General features: G+C 38.3%; 1 long non-coding RNA gene and 1 pseudogene across 1 annotated transcript; one reads left to right on the plus strand and one right to left on the minus strand.

Annotated features, from left to right (window-relative positions):
• Positions 1-771: 771 nt before the first annotated feature.
• On the minus strand, positions 772-13654 carry LOC115982737 (annotated as a pseudogene).
• A 1542-nt stretch (positions 13655-15196) lies between these two features.
• On the plus strand, positions 15197-17533 carry LOC115982741. Its single transcript, XR_004089719.1, has 3 exons — positions 15197-15266; positions 15402-15843; positions 17085-17533. It is a non-coding gene; the product is annotated as an uncharacterized LOC115982741 (long non-coding RNA).
• Positions 17534-18412: the final 879 nt, after the last annotated feature.

Raw genomic sequence — 18412 nt, forward strand, 5'->3', positions numbered from 1 at the left:
AGGTAAGACGGGGATGATTCTAATATACAAAGTTAACTAAAACGAACGTGATAGAGTCACTCATGACTTCTTCTTTTTTTTTTTTTTAATATGAAACAAGACTCACTGATGACTTTAGGTAAATATTAATAATACCATTAGACGACGCTACTAATATCACCCACCTTTTTGTGGACTGAGATTTTTTCTATGTTTGCAGGAATTTAATTTTGTAGCTCATAACGTTGCCTCTTGTTTTGCATGTGAGCTTCCAACCATCTCCTCGTTTAACCCCTTTGGTTTCTATCAAACAGTAAGACATACCAATTCCTCTTTGCTTTTGTTTGTTTGTTTCTTGTTTCTGCTAAATGAATTCATTTATTCAGAGAAATAAAATCCAACGGATGAAGTATATAATTTATACAGTTTGGATTTAACAATGCTTGAATTTTCTAAACCCACATAATGTAATTGAATTTAAGTGCATAAATCCTCCTAAAACTGTTTTTTGGTTAGATCATCACTAACTTAGGCATCACAATGCTTAAACCAATGCCACACTAGTGCCACCCAAGGCAGTCTTTGTTTTTGTAGGTATCCATCCCATTGACAAGTTGGCTATCTAACCACTGGTTCATTATCATATCACGTGGATGGTTTCTTCTTTCTTTGTTATTCACCCTCAACCTATCTTCCCAGTTCCCTCTAATCCTTTCCTTGCCATATATTTCTAGTGCTAAAAAAAATTATCATGCAGCGGAAATTGAGGACCAAAGTGAAAGCTCAACCCTGTAGTGACATCACTGTTTTTACTTGGACCCCTTTGTTTGAAATACATCACTTACAAGGCTAGCATGCCAAAGAAAAATCCCTCTTTTTCTGACCTGTTGTTATATCATAACTTACAAGGAAAGCATGCCAAAAAACTCTCAGCCAACAAAGGAGTGAGGGAGGTTTCTGTTTATAATGGTGCAAAACCAAGCATGGTAACTCTTATGTACAGCATGCTTATACAAACTATTCACAGTTCACAGATTCCCTTCGTGTGGTTCAAGCCAAGGAAATCCCAGGAAATCAAACCTCTTTCTCCGTGTTAAATTTCAAAATTGTACTGGCTCTTGTTCCCTGCATTTGAACAATGCTTGCTAAAGCTAGATGAACCATGAAAACAAGTGAAAGTACAATAAACTCATATAAACTCATTACCCGTTTACCACCTGAACCATGAGTAGCTGGAAACAGCCCTGTATCATCAAGCCTGAATCCTTTAGATTCTGCCAGCAATCTCAACCTACACCCAAGTATCAAGTAAATAATATAAACTTTTACTCAACTGTGGGTGGTTTTGAATTTCTTTTTTTTTTTTTTTTAAATTTCTTGATTGATCCATAAGTCTATTTGTCATAAATATTGCCCAAGCATAATGAAGACATTCTAAAATTGATGCAAAATATGACGTATAGAAAGTGAATCAATTTGGTATGAGAATTACAAGGAATGGTTCTGGAAGACAATACCATTCTGTTGGTAGCAAACGAAATAATTGTCAGTACTATAAAAAAAGCTAGTTGTTTGTTTCCCTCTAATTTAATCTACCGCTTTCCAAAATATGTTAGTTCAGCAAATTCTGTTTATAGCAGTATAGCATATTACTTAGAAATTTATACAACAATTGCTAGACATGTTATTCAACAGCAGAACTACACTCTTTCCAATATTAAATGTTTTTGATAGATGCATCACCCTCATCCTTTGTTCATTTGCAAATATACAACATTTGGCACAGCTGACATGTTTTTTTTAAGCCTACTCAACTGTGGGTGGTTTTGAATTTTTTTTTTTTTTTTTTTTTTTAATTTCTTGATTGATCCATAAGTCTATTTGTCATAAATATTTCCCAAGCATAATGAAGACATTCTAAAATTGATGCAAAATATGGAGTACGTATAGAAAGTGCATCAATTTGGTATGAGAATTACAAGGAATGGTTCTGGAAGACAACACCATTCTGTTGGTAGCAAACGAAATAATTGTCAGTACTATAAAAAAAGCTAGTTGTTGTTTCCCTCTAATTTAATCTACCGCTTTCCAAAATATGTTAGTTCAGCAAATTCTGTTTATAGCAGTATAGCATATTACTTAGAAATTTATACAACAATTGCTAGACATGTTATTCAACAGCAGAACTACACTCTTTCCAATATTAAATGTCTTTGATAGATGCATCACCCTCATCCTTTGTTCATTTGCAAATATACAACATTTGGCACAGCTGACATGTTTTTTTTAAGCCTACAAAATCCTATGCAGAGGGATCAGACATACATTCTGTGAACTTCTTTTGTTTTCATTAGGCAAACACTTCATAAGTTAGAATATTTAAGAAACTACAGACTTCAATAGTCAGTAAGGAGATATACCACCTATTTAACACATCATTCCCTGTCCAAGCTATAAGTCCAAATGCATATATATCCCTGGGTATACCTACAAAAATGTAATATATGCATTAAAAGTATCACGAAATCAATCATATACATTTCTGCAACTCTACATAAAACAATTAAAAGCTGTATACAACCAAAGGTGGCTGTGTATACATGAACAGATAGTCAACTAAGAGAATTAACCAGAAAAGACTCTGCATAAATTTAATGTGGGCATCTTACGGCAAGTCTGACAATCACAAGGATCTCATTTCCTATGATTGCAAAATGCAATTTGCAGAAACAAACTAATAGCTCTCAAAGGTCACAACTTTTACTGTAAAACAATGGTTCTTAAAATATGCTACACAAGATGACCAATAATAAAAAAGGAAGCATCCAAAAAATAAATACCAATAAACTTCAATTATCTCTCCTTCTCATATATAACATAGAATACAAGAAATAAGAGAGTCATGCATTCAGCAAAGAGGGAGGGAGAGAGATAGGTCAATCAAACAGAAGAAAAATGATATTACCTCCTCACTGTGAGTAGTGAAAATCAAATCCTCTGTTAAGAACTTCATATCCTTTAAACTCTCGACATATTTTGATAAAAAACCTCTATGACTGTAAGTACAGAGTTATAACACGTATATGGCAGTTAGAATTTACAAAGCAGAAAGACTATAAGTCATAAAAGAATGTAGACAAGTAAAGGGGTGACAAAAAACAAAAATGATAACATTAAAAAAAAAAAAAAGGCATGTCAAAGAATTGGGGCAGAAAGTGGCAAGATCTGCAGCAATCAAGGGTTAATCCAATTAGGTCATAAGAAATAATGTCTTTCATAGAATCTTTTATGTTTGTAGAAAAACTGTTTGTTGGAATTTGGAGGCATCCAGTAATTCAATCTACACTCTTTGGAACCAAGATCAGCCAGATATATGGTGGGTAATCAAAAACTTATTTGATAGGTAAAAGCAAATAGATAAGGTCTGTGTTTGAGTTCTTATAAAAAATAAAAAAAAGGTCTGTAGAAAAATGTCTTGGATTTCTTATAGTAATTGACCATAATATTTTTTTATTGGCAGCTTACACCTACACTCATTGGGTTTGAAACCCACAACCTTACCCCTACCCTTTTCTTATGGGGGGAAAGGTGCCATTTGACAACTCATTGGATATTTGAAGATAAATTTTTTTATGAGTATATTTCTTCTACCATTTACATTTATATTTCATTCAGTCAAGCGAAGAAAGAGGTGTCATAAAGAGAACAAAGCTGAATTCAGGAGAGAAGAAAACAGTTGGCCTAAAAGCAACTGATCTCCTCTAAGATCAAGACAAGTGAACATTGTCAATGAAACAAAATATAAGGTGACACACTAAGATTGAAATAATTTTGTACCTCCTCCCATCAGGATGTGTAATTATAATGTCTAAATCCCCACAGGAAGCTTTTCCACGTCTAAATGATCCTCCACAGACTATGTTCACCTTCAAGACAGACATCAAAATAGTAGGATAATGCATATACAAATATGCATTATTAATTCCAGAATTATAAACAATGCTTGTGCCTTGAAATTTGATTGCCAATGAATTATATCTTGATCCACATCTAATTGAATAACAATGATGAACCAAATTAAATTCACATATAATCAGTTCATTTAACATTGTCACCTGATATTAACCAACTAATTTATAATGCTAAACACACAGAGAGAAAAAGAAATCACATTTATTGCTAAAAGAAAGTTTGGGCAAAAAGCATTTGCACCAAAGAAAAAGTTATAGTGCTCACCCCATGCAAAATATCCTCCCCAACTTTCTGAAGAAGAAGATCCATCTCTTGAACCTGTGGAATCAGATATAACTTCAAAAACATCCAAGGTCAAGTAAATCTAGACCTTCCAGATTAGCAATGCAAAATTCCAAGAAGTAACATGGATATCAGACCTCATGGCGTGGAATCCTTTGCTTGATATCATCAAAATATTTTAACCCAATTCTTTGTGAATTTGTTAATGAATTCTCATTCTTTAGATCATCTAGTGTACGATATCCTGTCTCATATAATTTAAGGGCAGTGGCAGGACCAATACCCCAAACTTCACCAAACAAGGTGATTGTTCGTACCTGCAAATGGTAATGCAGATGAAAGAAAGATTATTAAAAAGATAAGAATTATGGTCAGATATAGCTTGTATATATGTATATATATATATATATATATTCATAATCTCCAATACTGCGTAAGTGGATAAACAATTTAAAACCCACTATGAATAGAATGGGATTTCTTTCTTGCTAATCACTGTACATAGTGCCAACAAAGAAGCTCCAGAATATTAAACTTCAAAAAAATATTAAAAGAATAAGATCTTCATTCATTGGATCTTCAATCATTGGCATACAAAGACTAGATTCAGGAAAGCAAGTCCAAATTAATGAAATAATCATTTTATTCAAAAAGGTGCTAACAAGGAAGAAGATACTTAACAATCAGAATGAATGTAAATAACTCATGATGCATTTAGCAGTTCATGATAGTAAATTCTAGTTTTACTGAGGACCTTTGCAACACCTTTTCATCTTTTTCAAAGTGAAGTGCTCCAGCTTGGATAACTTCCCAGTTGTCACTATCTCCTGGATCTGCAAGTAATTACCAAAAAAAAAAAAAAAAAAATCTGTAAACTTTAGATGATAGAATTTAAAGCATCCTGTACACCAGAGAGTGCATAATTTTACAGCATAGGCTTCTCTAAATTCTGATTGTAACTCTTATGTGTAAGGATCCAAAACTAATGTACAAAATTTTGAGTTTCAAGATTGGAATTAAATACCTCAACACATTAATCTTCAATGTTCAAAGCACACAGTATAGATAATTTTACGTGACAGACCACAATTCAGCTAAGCCTGTAACAATATCATGATGAGACTCATGACTTAGCAAAAAAAATTTTTGGTGATTCATAATCATATATTCAAAATTCATATAGGCAAATAATAAACTACCCTATTATTCAAACTTAAAAGGGGTCAAGTAAGTGACTAAGAAACTATTCAGCTGTACCATTCTTAGAAGTGCAATATTTAGCATTTGTATAGAATTCATGTGATGACCAACTTGAGATAAAAGACTAAGCTTTAAAAGACAAGCCAAGTAAACAACCTAGGCCAATAATGCAGACATCTACTCATGAGCATGTTCGCTTACATGATCTTGCAGTGACTTCCCAATTGAGGGTAGGTCTTTGACCTGGTCTGCACTGTCAATTTTAAAGGACAACTTCTCAATAACTGCGATGGCCTTGTAGTAGCTAAATGACTGCCGGTCCACCCAATGCTTCCATTAGCAATAATCACAAGGAATCAGATCACCAAGAGGTCAAGAAAAAAGACAAACCAAAAATAAAGAATCGATTTTAGTCTCACCTCTAAATATGTTAACAAGCTTTCCAAATATCTCGGTTATAGTCCTGTTTAAATCAGGAGGACTATATAGCAAGGATGTTTGCATTGTGTCAACCTGATTGAAAATAGTAAAAGTATTTAGTTGCAAAAAGAAAAGAAAGCCTAAATTCCACAAAACAATTGCTGTGGCTACAAAATTTCCAATATAAAGTTCCAGAGAATATCTGAATTATTGGCATCTTACATCCTCATTAAAAGGATCTGGGGTCAGTGGACTGGTATTCACTGGGCTTAGAGTACTGGGTGAATCATCAGAACTTCCAGGAGTACTCGGTGCATCATATACAGCACTACTTTTTGCATCTTCCTTGCTTTCTGCATTTATATTTTTTGAATCTTCAGAAGAGGATCTGATTTTTTTGCTATGTGATGGTTCTTCGTCACTAGTAGCGTTTTTGTTGGCTTCTTTAGGAGCTAAAGAGTAAAGACTTGTCTGGGATGTTATCTCCTTCTCGGTCCACTTTAATATTGTACAAATCCTCAGATACCTTCTCCTAATCTCAAGCTGTCCTCTAGCCACTGATAAAGGAGAGCCCTCTGCAAAAAGTGATAGTACATAGATGAATATGATATATGAAGACAAAAAATATAATCTAACAAAATTATCAAATTTTCTCAAGAAACAAGTCAAAATAATTTATCAGAAACTACTTGATAGAGAAGTCCTATGGAGTTGAATGTTGAACTCGGCCTATACCTAACTAGAGAGTCTTGCCATGACATGTCCTTTATATTCCATGTTCCTGAAAAACAGCCTCTGAGGATTTTAATGTAGGCAATGTAGTAGTTTAAGTGTAACTCCTTAGACCATAACTGATTTCCCATAATTGAGGTGGGTCATTAAACTCAACTAAACAAGAGTCCAACATAAGATAACATAGAGGTAAAGTACACTGTACACCACTTTGATTACAATCTTTGTCAGCTGCTATGATTTTAAGCACACTTGTGTGCATTTTGCAAGCACAAAAAGGCCAGTTTTTTGGGCTTTCGAGCATATTTTGGTGGGCCCCATATTAAAAAAAAATCCCCTTAAGCAAACAGCAAATTGCATTCAAACTTCAATCTTAGCAAGCAAATTTAGCTGCTAATTTGGTCCTCCAGTAAAAATATTAATCATGAACTCTAACTAAGAAACTGAATGGAAGTAATAAAATTTTAAAAATATAATTAGACTTAAAGTTATATGTCAAACTTGTAAGCAAGCCCATATTAAATTAAATGATGCAACAATGTAGGAATATGTAAACCATCATACAAAATGAAGATCATGCTCAAACAGAGAGACAAGAACTGAGACTTACTCCCTTAAAGCGTTCCAAGCGTTCAGCGGCCACTTGTTTGAGAAGAGCTTCTGAGTTCATAGCAAATAGATGAGTGACCCTTTTGGATAAGCGCTCTTCTATTGCAGGCCCCATTTGCACCAGTTTCTGCCTCCTAATCTTTATATACCCCACAAAAAAAGAGAGACAGAAAGATTTAAATGCAAATAAATATTGTGTAGCTAGGTGGGGTTTATGATATATGGGCAAAACTGAGGTGCAAATTCCTTAGTTACAATAAAATTCTTGCATTGACCAATACAACAAAATTAATGTTAACTTTCTCAAAGAGAATGAAAATAAATGCAGTTTATGTATGGGTTAGAATATAATTGGAGAAGCTAATGCAGAACACCTAAGATCTGTAAAAGTTTTGTTTGATCATATGATAAAACTAAGTGCAAAGGTGGATGGAGTTAGAACCTGTAGTCGGCGAGGCTGAACTCCATTTTGGACTAAGAAAACAACCATTCCTGCCAAAATCCCATCTGGGTCTTGAGGGGTACTTTTGTTTTTCGGTGTCTTTGGCGCCATTGCTATCAGTCTCTTTGCTTCTCCGACAACTACAAGCCAAGTGACTTTTGTACATAGTAACTTGTAACCGAAAATGATGGTATTTTATTTTCTAATTACAAATTAACCCCTAAAGTTTGGAGTAATTTTGATTTTGTTCTTTAAAGTTTCAATTTTTTTATTTGCCTCCTAATGTCAATTTACTACACAACAGTACTATACTTCACCAAATTGGCACAACAACATATTTGCACACCCTTCTCTAAATTTGTATTAATTTGATTTTAAACCTTCTATGTTTGTTTGAAGTTGTTTTTGATTAATTTGACGCTTAACAGACAACTAAGCATGACAAATTGACGAAATGAAGTAAATCTAAACCATACCCAAGCAGAGCTAGACCTTTTGCTTCCGCCACCGCAGCTGCAGGAAGGAAGGGAACTGACACTGACACGTTTTATGCTGATGAAGACGTGTCGTGGGTATCCCTCGGGGTGTCCGATAAGCTTTCTCAGACTCTCTCTATAATGCCGGCATTCTGGTTCAGGTACACAGACACACCCTGGCCTTGTTCAGTCGTCCGTTGAAATATAGCATGAATGTCAATGTTTTCTTTTTGATTTTTTGCGGAGAAATGAAAGGCAAAGAGGGAAAAACAACAAATTTAGAATTGTGGGTTTTGTTTTTTGAGGGGAAAAGATGAAAACTTTGGCTAATGCTGTGCTTAATAAGTGAAAAATTCTATACTAGACTTTTTAAAGGCTTTGTTTTGGATCTCTCTTTGTAATTCTTAGGTTCCATTTGGTTTTCAGTAGTATAAATTGATTGATATAAATTTAACAGCACATGATGAGGTAAGGTTTTGAGATTTTGCTAAAGAAAAATACTTGATATTACGGATATGGAATGACATTTTACACTTAATCATTTCAAATCAACACATTGATAAAGCTCAATCCCTTCACAAATTTCATCAATGAAGAAAATTCTATCATTTCATATTTTATTCAAGTCATTTAAAACTAAAGATTGAAATCCAAATCCTTGTGCGTTTATTGTTTATGAGTTTAGTGAGGGTTGTTATTAAGATATTTTTATTTGAAATATAGGCTGCTTATGTACCAGCTACACTTTCGGGAAAGGATGTGGTTGTAGCTGCAGAGACCGGTAGTGGTAAAAAAACAAGGATCTTTGATTCCCCTGATCAATATGCTCTGCTCTGCACATGATGATTCTGTAACTACTGTTTCTGATCAAGAATCAATCCAATCCCAGAGGATTTTTCTTCTTCTTTGCCCAAATGTGCTGCTTTGTGAGCAAGTGGTGCGGATGGTGAATGTCTTTGTGGCGATGATGGTAAACCGTTACATAAAGTTGCAGCTGTCTGTGATGGGCAGGTGCTTTATTTGCAAATTGTTCTTGTGATGGATATGGGCTAATAAGCCTTTACATGCATAGTGTGTTTTTTTTTTTTTGATTAGAAACTCTGGAATTTCATTAAAAAGAAACAGCATTCATGCTTGATACATCTTTTGAGACCTGCATAGCTATAACGGGTGGGATATCCTCAACCCATACAAGACTATCTACAACTGTAATAGCATTTTTTGCCATGAGATGGGCAGCCACATTCCCACTACGACGAACATGGACTGCAGACCAAGTGTTGAAACACTTGAGGTCTTGCTTGATTCCTTCAATCACCTTTTGAATCGACCAAGGTGGGGAAGTATCGCTTGAGAGGGCTGAGATTACTGTCAACGAATCACTTTCAAACACAACATCCTTCAATCCCAGGTCCCACGTAAATTGAATCCCCACCTGCAATGCCATAGCTTCAGTTTCCAAGGCCTTAAGAGGAAGGGCCAGCCTTTTACTCATTGCCCCCATCAGCTGCCCTTCTGCATTCCTGATCACTACACCTATGCCACAGCAGCCCCTCTCCTTACAAACAGCCCCATCCACATTAGCTTTATTCCAGCCCTGTATTGGTGGTTTCCAAGAGGGAGTAAATGGTCTAGATGACTTACATGGGGGGGGATTTTCATGCCGAAACTCCTTCACATATTCCTCCATATCACGGCAAAGTCTATGGGCAGATTTACGATTTCCCCCAAACTTGACCGTATTCCTTTGATTCCATAATCCCCATGCCGTGGCCACAAACAGCTCCCAGTCAACCTCAGGCTTTCTGTTTCTAACCTCCCACACAACCTCCAAAAACTCATCCGTTGGGTAAGACAAGAGAGGTAACTTGAGTCTCGATTCTCCCCAAACATCAACAGCAAATTTACATCCCCATAGAACATGTGCAACAGATTCACATTGCCCACAATAGTCACACCCCACCTCAATATCAACACCCCTTGATTTTAATCGATGTTTTGTTGGAAGAATATTCCTACATGAGCGCCACATGAACTGTTTCAGTTTGTTTGGACAGTTAAGACTCCAAATCAGCCTCCATAACGCACACATCCGCGAGTTGTCTGAAGTACTTCCCCTATCTGCATTATGGTTTTGGGTTTTTAGCCACTTTTGAGCTACCCAATAAGCACTTTTCACTGAGAATTTGCCGTTTTTGGTCCATGCCCATATCACAGAGTCTTCAACAGGCCGAGAGCTCACTGTCATTCCCAGAATCACATCTGCTTCATGAGGCAAGAAAACTCTCCTCACCTTATCTATGTCCCAGGATCTAGACTCTTTGTCAATGAGGCATTCAACCATTTCAGATTCAAGAGGGACTTTAGGGCTAACCACCAAGAAAGAATCCGGGGTAGGAATCCATCTATCTTCCCAAATCTTCACATTCTCTCCATTCCCAACAACCCATCTAGCTCCATTCACCACAATATCCTTTGCCGCCAATAGACTACGCCACACATATGAAGGTCTATGGCCTAATTGGGCTTCCTTGAAGGTAGAACCAGCAAAGTACTTAGCTTTGAGCACCTTATGGACTAAGGTATTTGGGTTTTGTTGGATTCGCCACCCTTGCTTGGCAAGAAGAGCAAGATTAAACGCTTTGAGGTCTCTGAAGCCCATACCCCCTTCCTCTTTGGATGTGCAAAGCTTTTCCCACGCAATCCACGCCAACTTCCTTTCTTTGTCTTTTTGCCCCCACCAGAATTTGCTCATCATGGCATTAAGTTCCTTACAAAGCGTGTCCGGTAGTTTAAAGCAACTCATGGTATAAGTAGGAGTTGCTTGAGCTACCGCTTTGATAAGAATCTCTCTACCCGCATTTGAGAGCAAACGACCCTTCCATCCGGCTATTTTCCTTCCAACTTGATCTTTGATACGACTAAAGGCCTTCCTTTTTCCTTTCCCCACAAGTGGAGGCAGCCCAAGGTACTTCTCGTGATGCTGAATAATCTGGGCGCCAAATAACTGTTTCACTTGGGCCTGGACATCCGGGCTCGTATTTTTGCTGAAAAATAATGAGGTCTTTTCCTTATTCAATTTTTGCCCCGATTCGGCCTCATATTCTTCCAGCACATTAAGAACCCTTCTACCCTCCTCCACTGTCGCTCTACAGAAGATTATGCTGTCATCGGCAAAGAAAAGATGGGAAATTTGTGGTGCCCCCCTCCTAACTGAAACCCCCCTGATACTACCCTCAATCTCTTCCTTTTTCAACCTGGCAGACAGCCCCTCAGTGCACAACAAAAATAAATAGGGAGATATTGGATCACCCTGTCTAAGCCCCCGTGATGGAATAATCTTGCCTTTTGCCTCCCCGTTTATAAGAACCGAGTAAGAGACTGTAGAAATGCACATCATCATTAGGGATATCCATTTCTCATGGAAGCCCAACTTCCTCATTATCATCTCCAAGAATTGCCATTCCACTCTGTCATAAGCCTTGCTCATATCGAGCTTCAAGGCCATCAGAGCTTCCCTTCCTTTTTTCCTCCCATCAATGCAGTGCATAGTCTCGAAAGCCACTATCACATTATCAGTTATGAGCCGCCCCGGGACAAAAGCACTTTGGGACTCATCAATGACCTCAGTAAGAATCCTTTTCAGGCGATTAGCAAGAATTTTTGATACGATTTTGTAAATAACGTTACACAAGCTAATAGGTCTATACTCAGAAATTTTACGGGGGGCTTTAGTTTTAGGAATCAAACAAATATAAGTTTCATTCACACCACCAGGCATAACACCAGTATTGAGTATGTTCAACACACAGTCAATCACATTAACACCGACAACATCCCAATATTTCTGGAAAAAGATAGGGGACATACCATCTGGGCCAGGAGCCTTTGTTGGATGCATTTGGTGCAGAGCGTTCCACACTTCAGAAGCACCGAACTCAGCACACAGAGCAGCATTCATTTCTGGAGTAACTTTAGGAGTAATGGTACGAACACATGCATCAAAGCTTGATGGGTTATTTGACCTGAAGATAGCTTCAAAATAATCCAGGATAATACCCTCCATTGCACCCGGATCCTCTTGCCATATGCCATTAGAATCCACCAGCCCCGTTATACTATTCCTCCGACGTCTTTGATTGGCGGTAGCATGAAAAAATTTCGTGTTACGGTCACCCCACTTCATCCACAAAGCCCTTGATCTCTGGGCCCACATCACCTCCTCCCTCGACAGAGCTTCGTTAATCTCCTTCTTCAGATTTTGAATCTCATCCGCTCTATCATGGAGGCTATTTAAGGCTTCGAGGTGTTGGAGCCGCTCCCTTTTCTGCTTTATAGCCTGCCCCACATTGCCAAACTCCTTCCAATTCCACCGTTGAAGTTGCTCTTGGCACCTCTTAATACGGTCAGTGATCTGGAAATTTGGATCCCCTCTAACTGGATCCCATGCCGCCTCCACTACTTCTTTGCATTTGTCATCCCTAGTCCACATGGCTTCGAACATAAATCTCCTCTTGGCCCGTATTCGCCTTTGATCCTTGCTTAATCTTAGACTCAGTAAGCAGTGGTCCGAGATAGGCATTGAGACATGAAAAAGTTTTGCATCAACAAACCTCTCCATCCAATCCCCATTTGCCACCACACGGTCAAGCCGCAATTTCGTCCTTTGATCTCCATGCCTGCCGTTACACCAAGTGTACTTTTGTCCCAAGAAACCCAGATCAGCTAACCCACATCGATCTAGGCAGTCCCCAAATGCCTCCATCTGCTTAGCTTCTCTGTCTGCCCCACCTACTTTCTCTCCCGGATGCAAGATTTCGTTGAAGTCCCCGAAAACCACCCATGGCATGTTGCATTGCGCACGGAGTGCTTCAAGGAGTTGCCATGACATATTTCTTTTACTAGCTTCAGGATGACCGTAAAAACCGATCGCCCGCCACGGTTCGGCTGAGACAACCCCATGGACTACAACGTCGATATGGGAGTTGGAGCAGCTCTTGAACCTCACATCAGTGCCCTCTCTCCACAGCATCGCTAAACCGCCGCTCCGACCATCACTAGGCACAATTATTCCTTGAGTATACTCTGTTTTTCGCTGAATCCCCTTGATTCGATTCACACTTGCCTTCGTTTCAGCTAAGAAAACCAGAGTTGGGTCTTTGGATTTCACCTCATCGGTGAGGACACGAACCGCCAGGGAGGACCCCAGACCCCGGCAGTTCCAGGCGAGAACACTCATTGGGCTCGGCGGGGCTGCATCGCAGCCGCCGCCTCATCGCCATCCATATGTTTGTGTTGCACAGATACATCGCACACCTTTGACTTCCCTTTCCTTTTCTTCTTACTGAGAGCATTAGGATCAAGCTCTTGAAGGGGCGTTGGGCCCTCTCTTTTCTGACTTCCTGGGCTCTCATTTGTACAAAGCCCATTCTCCTTCACTTCTCTCGCAAGCCTTTTCCAGTGCTTGCTGTTTGGGCCGAGCTTCTCAGACACCCAACCTTCCTTTGGGTCGTAAGACATTGCTACTGGGCCTATTTCAGAATTTGGGCTTTCTTCCTTTCTTTCGGTCAAGACCTTTGGCGCCAAATTAAATTCAAAAGCGGGCTCGTTCTTTTGGACCAAATCCTTTTCCCACTGAGAGTTGGTCTGTCTGACCCTCTGCCAAGACCCATTCTCTATCATCCAAATGAGTTTCCTTGCTTGTCGACTTTTCCACAACCCACTGACCTTACCATTTCCGTGTAATTCCGCCTCAGCCTCTCTACTTACTTCTGACCTGAGATCGCCTCTCCTCTGGTCACTAGGCTCAGCGTTTGAGGAGATGCTCATGTGACCCACCACACCCTCTTGCTCTTCTGCAGGCCCACTGGATTGATGTCCTGATTTTTTTGGCTCACCGGTGACGAAGCTACGGCGGTTTGGCTCCTTTGGTCCTATACCCGTTTGGTTTAGCTCCCATCCATTTCGCGTTAATGGTTCTCCCCTCAGCCACGCTCCGTATTGCATGTGCCCCTCTGACAGTTGGTTTTTCTCCATTGATTTTTCTGGGCACTCTTTCACTGCATGGTTTACCATTCCACACTCATAGCAGAAATTGGGGAGTCTCTTGTATTTGAACTGAACCCACCGGCTCTCCCCTCCCTCAATGATAACTTTCTTCCCACGAACTAGTCTCTTAGAGACGTCAATACGGACTCTTACGCGCAGACATTTTCCCCATTGGACCCCTGAATCTGGCACATCAACCTCCATTACCTCCCCTAACTTCGCTCCGATCGTCCAACCCGTTTCTTTTGTTCTGCTCTTTAGGGGCAGGTTGAAAATCTGAACCCAGAATGGCGACCACTTCATCACAATATCCTTTGGCACTAGTTCTCCTTCGAACTCTTGAAGAATTACCAGTTGTTTTTCAAAACTCCAGGGACACATATTCAGTACCCTTTGTTTGTCCTTCGTGTCCCCAAATTCCGCCATGAAGAGCTCATCTTCAATCTCAGAGATTTGAAGACTCTTATTGGGCTTCCACAACATTCTCAAGTTCTTCCTTAGAGCATCCAAGCTTATACTTCTTTGGGTAAGAACTTTCAAAACCACACAATTTTTCCCTAGAGCTCTGGCTGCCTTCGTACAGCTAATGCCCAGTTCAATCCCATCATCTTCTTCTTCAGTGAAAGAAAGTTTACTCCACAACTTTTCAAGTTCCTCTGCCATAGATCTCGTCCCTTCGTGTTGTTTTCCAGACTCCCAACGGACTTACCACAAGATTCAACGAAAAATTGTAGACTGAAAAAAAAACTAATGATCTAGGAATTAACCCCACCTCAGGGGGGTCACCTCAACTCCTGTAAGCAAGCTACAGGACGAAAACTGCCTCCACACGCATAAGAGCGTGAGGGCACCTTATCCACATTAAAGTTAAGGGTGATTCTCCCATGCATAGTGTGTTAATTGAAGGGATTTGGGTTCAGTTTTCTTTTGGGGTATGTCTGTAGACATTTTAAGATTTTTTGGTTCTCACAAATAAGAAACTTTGACAGTGGGGATGGCCCGTTAACGAGCCTGATATTCTTGTGTAGACACCATCTGCTCTCTTGAATAATATTGACCCAGATAAACGCCGTTGTTTGGAGTTTATGCGTGGGGTAAAATATGTGGTATGCTTTTTGTGTAACTAACTTTGCGTAATTATGTTGTTTATCTCAATAATCCCAAATCTGATTTGGCAGAAAGATAACATAGGAGAGATCACATTATTTATAAGTAACATATCTATTTACTATAACTTGCAGGTGTTAGATGAGGCAGATATGCTTCTTTGTGGGGGCTTCCAGAATAAAGTTATCTGTCTATTAAACACGCTCCGTTTTGATGAAAAGCTACTGTCTCAGTAAAAAGAATCTGTATCTGAGTTACCAGTGGAATTGGAGTCTGAACCTTCATCACACTCTACTTTAGAGGATAAGGAGGACCTGCAAACTGACATCATATCAGAAGGGGAGGAAAATTCTGAGGATGTTCATGTTGATGACTTAGCAGAGGATGTTGAAGGTGGGTCTAATAAAACAAAAGACTTGAGGAGAGTGAGAAAAAATTATGAGAGCAGTAAACGGTACATTTGCGTTGCAGCCACCCTTACAGTAAATGGAAAGAAAACTGCTGGGGCAGTGTTGAAATAGATGTTTACAGATGCCAATTGGGTCAGTGGAAACTACCTCCATTGTCACAACCCAGGTGCCCCATCTATTTCTGGTTGCCTACTATTTTCTCTAGTGATATTCTTTTCCCCCTTGCTAGTAACACATGGTGAAATATTAGGATTACTGCTGGCTCAATGGAAAATTTTCGGTATCACAATGCAATGTGTGTGTGTGCATATATATATAAATTATAGTATGTATATTAATTATAGTATGTACTATTTAGGACTCTTCCTATAAAGAGTAAGTGTATGGTGATCTAATGACTTATCTTAACAACAATTGCTAGATGCCAGTTCAGTCACTTACATTTAGCCCACCATAAGGCTGTTTACAACCATGCAAAAGAATTATATTATGGTGCCATAACACACGAAATGGCGAAATCATACACATGGTTGGAGATGTTTACTCCATGCACCATGTTCATATATGTATGCAAATACGTCTACATCTATATTTCCATGGTGATCCTTTTGATTCACATTGTCAATGCCTAAAAGCTATCAGTGGGCATGAGTTCAGATTATAAATTTTGGACCACTTCAGGGCCAGTAAATGACAATTTAATCCCTTGCTTGGTACATTGAAGTATTCTGTAGATGAGCATTATTAATTTTTTTGCGTAATAACTAATAACGAAATATTGGATAATAGAATTGAGAGGGATAGGCAGGGCATATATATGAAATTTGTGATACATACCCATCGCTCCTGAACTATGTGGGTCAAAATTATGATATCTTCCTCTTTAGCAGATCCTTAGCCAACTCATTGGCAATTTGGCAAATGATTTAATAATAGCTTGATCGCATTGCCAATCATTAGTGTAGAATTTCAGGTGAGGCCTTGCATGTTTGTTGGGTGGAGCCCCATAGGTGTGCAGCCATTATCATGTGCTTAGCTCATGGAAATTAGTGTCAATTAAGAATGGGAGGAGTCAGGGGGAGGGAATTTAACCTCAAATAATACTTCAGGTGGGGAAAAAAAATGCAACTCCGGTGATTTATGTTGAGATATATCTTCTTACGTTCCAGTTCTAGTCAAATAGCACGACCTTTTTATCTAGTAAAGACTTAGGGAACTCACGGTTTTCTTTTTATCTGGAGTTAACTTTCTTTGGGTGGGGGGGTGTACACAACATAGCCCTGCCTTGAAGAGGCTTGCCGTCATAAAAAAGAAAAGAAAAAGTATTCTGCTAAATAACCTCTTTGGTGTTATGATGCATGTGGAAATGCATAAGAGTTGGTGATTATTGATTCAATTCCATTTCAGATTGAAGCAGAGGTGGATTGAAGTTACAACTGAGACTCAGGCGGATGAACTCATAAATGCTGTGAATCAAGGTTTTAAATCTAAAGCTACTGAATGCCGAACCATGGTGTTTGCAAATACTGTTGAGGCTGCAGAAGCAGTGGCAATATATTGTTGAAAGCTGGCATTCAATGTTACTGTTACCATCAGGATGTCTCCTTGGAGGAACGTTCCCAGAGCTCAACTGATCTCAAAGAGAAAGGTGGTATTCTTGTGTGCACTGATGCTGCTGCACGTGGTGTTGACATACCAAATGTCTCACATGTTATTTAGTTGCATCTCTTTTTATGAAATTAGCTATTCCTCCATCATGTATCTGGTTCGTTTTTCACAGGACTGAAAGCCTGCTAATGCTAGTTTTTTTTCTTTTCTTTTCCTGATAAGTACTAATGCTAGGTTTCATAGCAATTAGTAAATGAGAAAGTGCAAATGACAGACATCAAGAGAGCTTTTTAAATCATGAGAGTAAGCTCCAAGCACTTATTAAGCAACTATGTGTACTTTTACTGATTCTGATACATTAGAGTGGAAATTGATAAACATTAATTTTTTTAATGAGTGGTCACTAAACAATTAAGAGTCACTTTACCGACTCCATGCCATTAGAGTAAATCTAAGTAGGAAAACAAAATTATATAATTGTAAAAAGGAAAAAGGAAAAATATTTGTACATTTATATAAAAATGGTAAAATACACCTAATTGTAGACTTCCTATTAGTTCAAGCAAGGTCAGTATCAAAGTGACATTTGCTTTTTATATGAGCATTCGTGTCAGGTTGTATAAAAATTTCTATCTATTTTAGTATAAAAACATTTTTTTCTTTTTTTACATAAAGCATTTTACATTAAATTATTTATTTTACATTACATTTCATTAAAAATAGAAATCTTTTTTTTTTTAAAAATGGTTTATTTTTCTTTACATACAATAATCACCATCTACTTTCTTCTTTCATGCTTGAGTAAAGAAAGAATAAACAACTAAATATAAAATAAATAGTATAAGTGTAAATTTACACAATTATTGTAGATGTGAGTCATTTTTAAACAAAATTGTATAAATTTTACACATATTTCTATTATATACAGACTAATGTCAATACTCTTATAAGTGAACCATAAGCCTGGTTGATTCCCATTTCCTCCCTACCAGGGACGAACGCAGGATTTCAAGCTGGGGGGGCGCAGGAAATAAGCGAAAAAAAAAAAAAATTTCGGGAAATTGGTGTGGACCTTTTTTAAATGTAAGCCCGTCAAATTTCATCACGTTGATTAACATGATATTCCC

The sequence above is a fragment of the Quercus lobata genome, chromosome 3 (assembly GCF_001633185.2).
Source record: "Quercus lobata isolate SW786 chromosome 3, ValleyOak3.0 Primary Assembly, whole genome shotgun sequence".
NCBI classification, from domain to species: domain Eukaryota; kingdom Viridiplantae; phylum Streptophyta; class Magnoliopsida; order Fagales; family Fagaceae; genus Quercus; species Quercus lobata.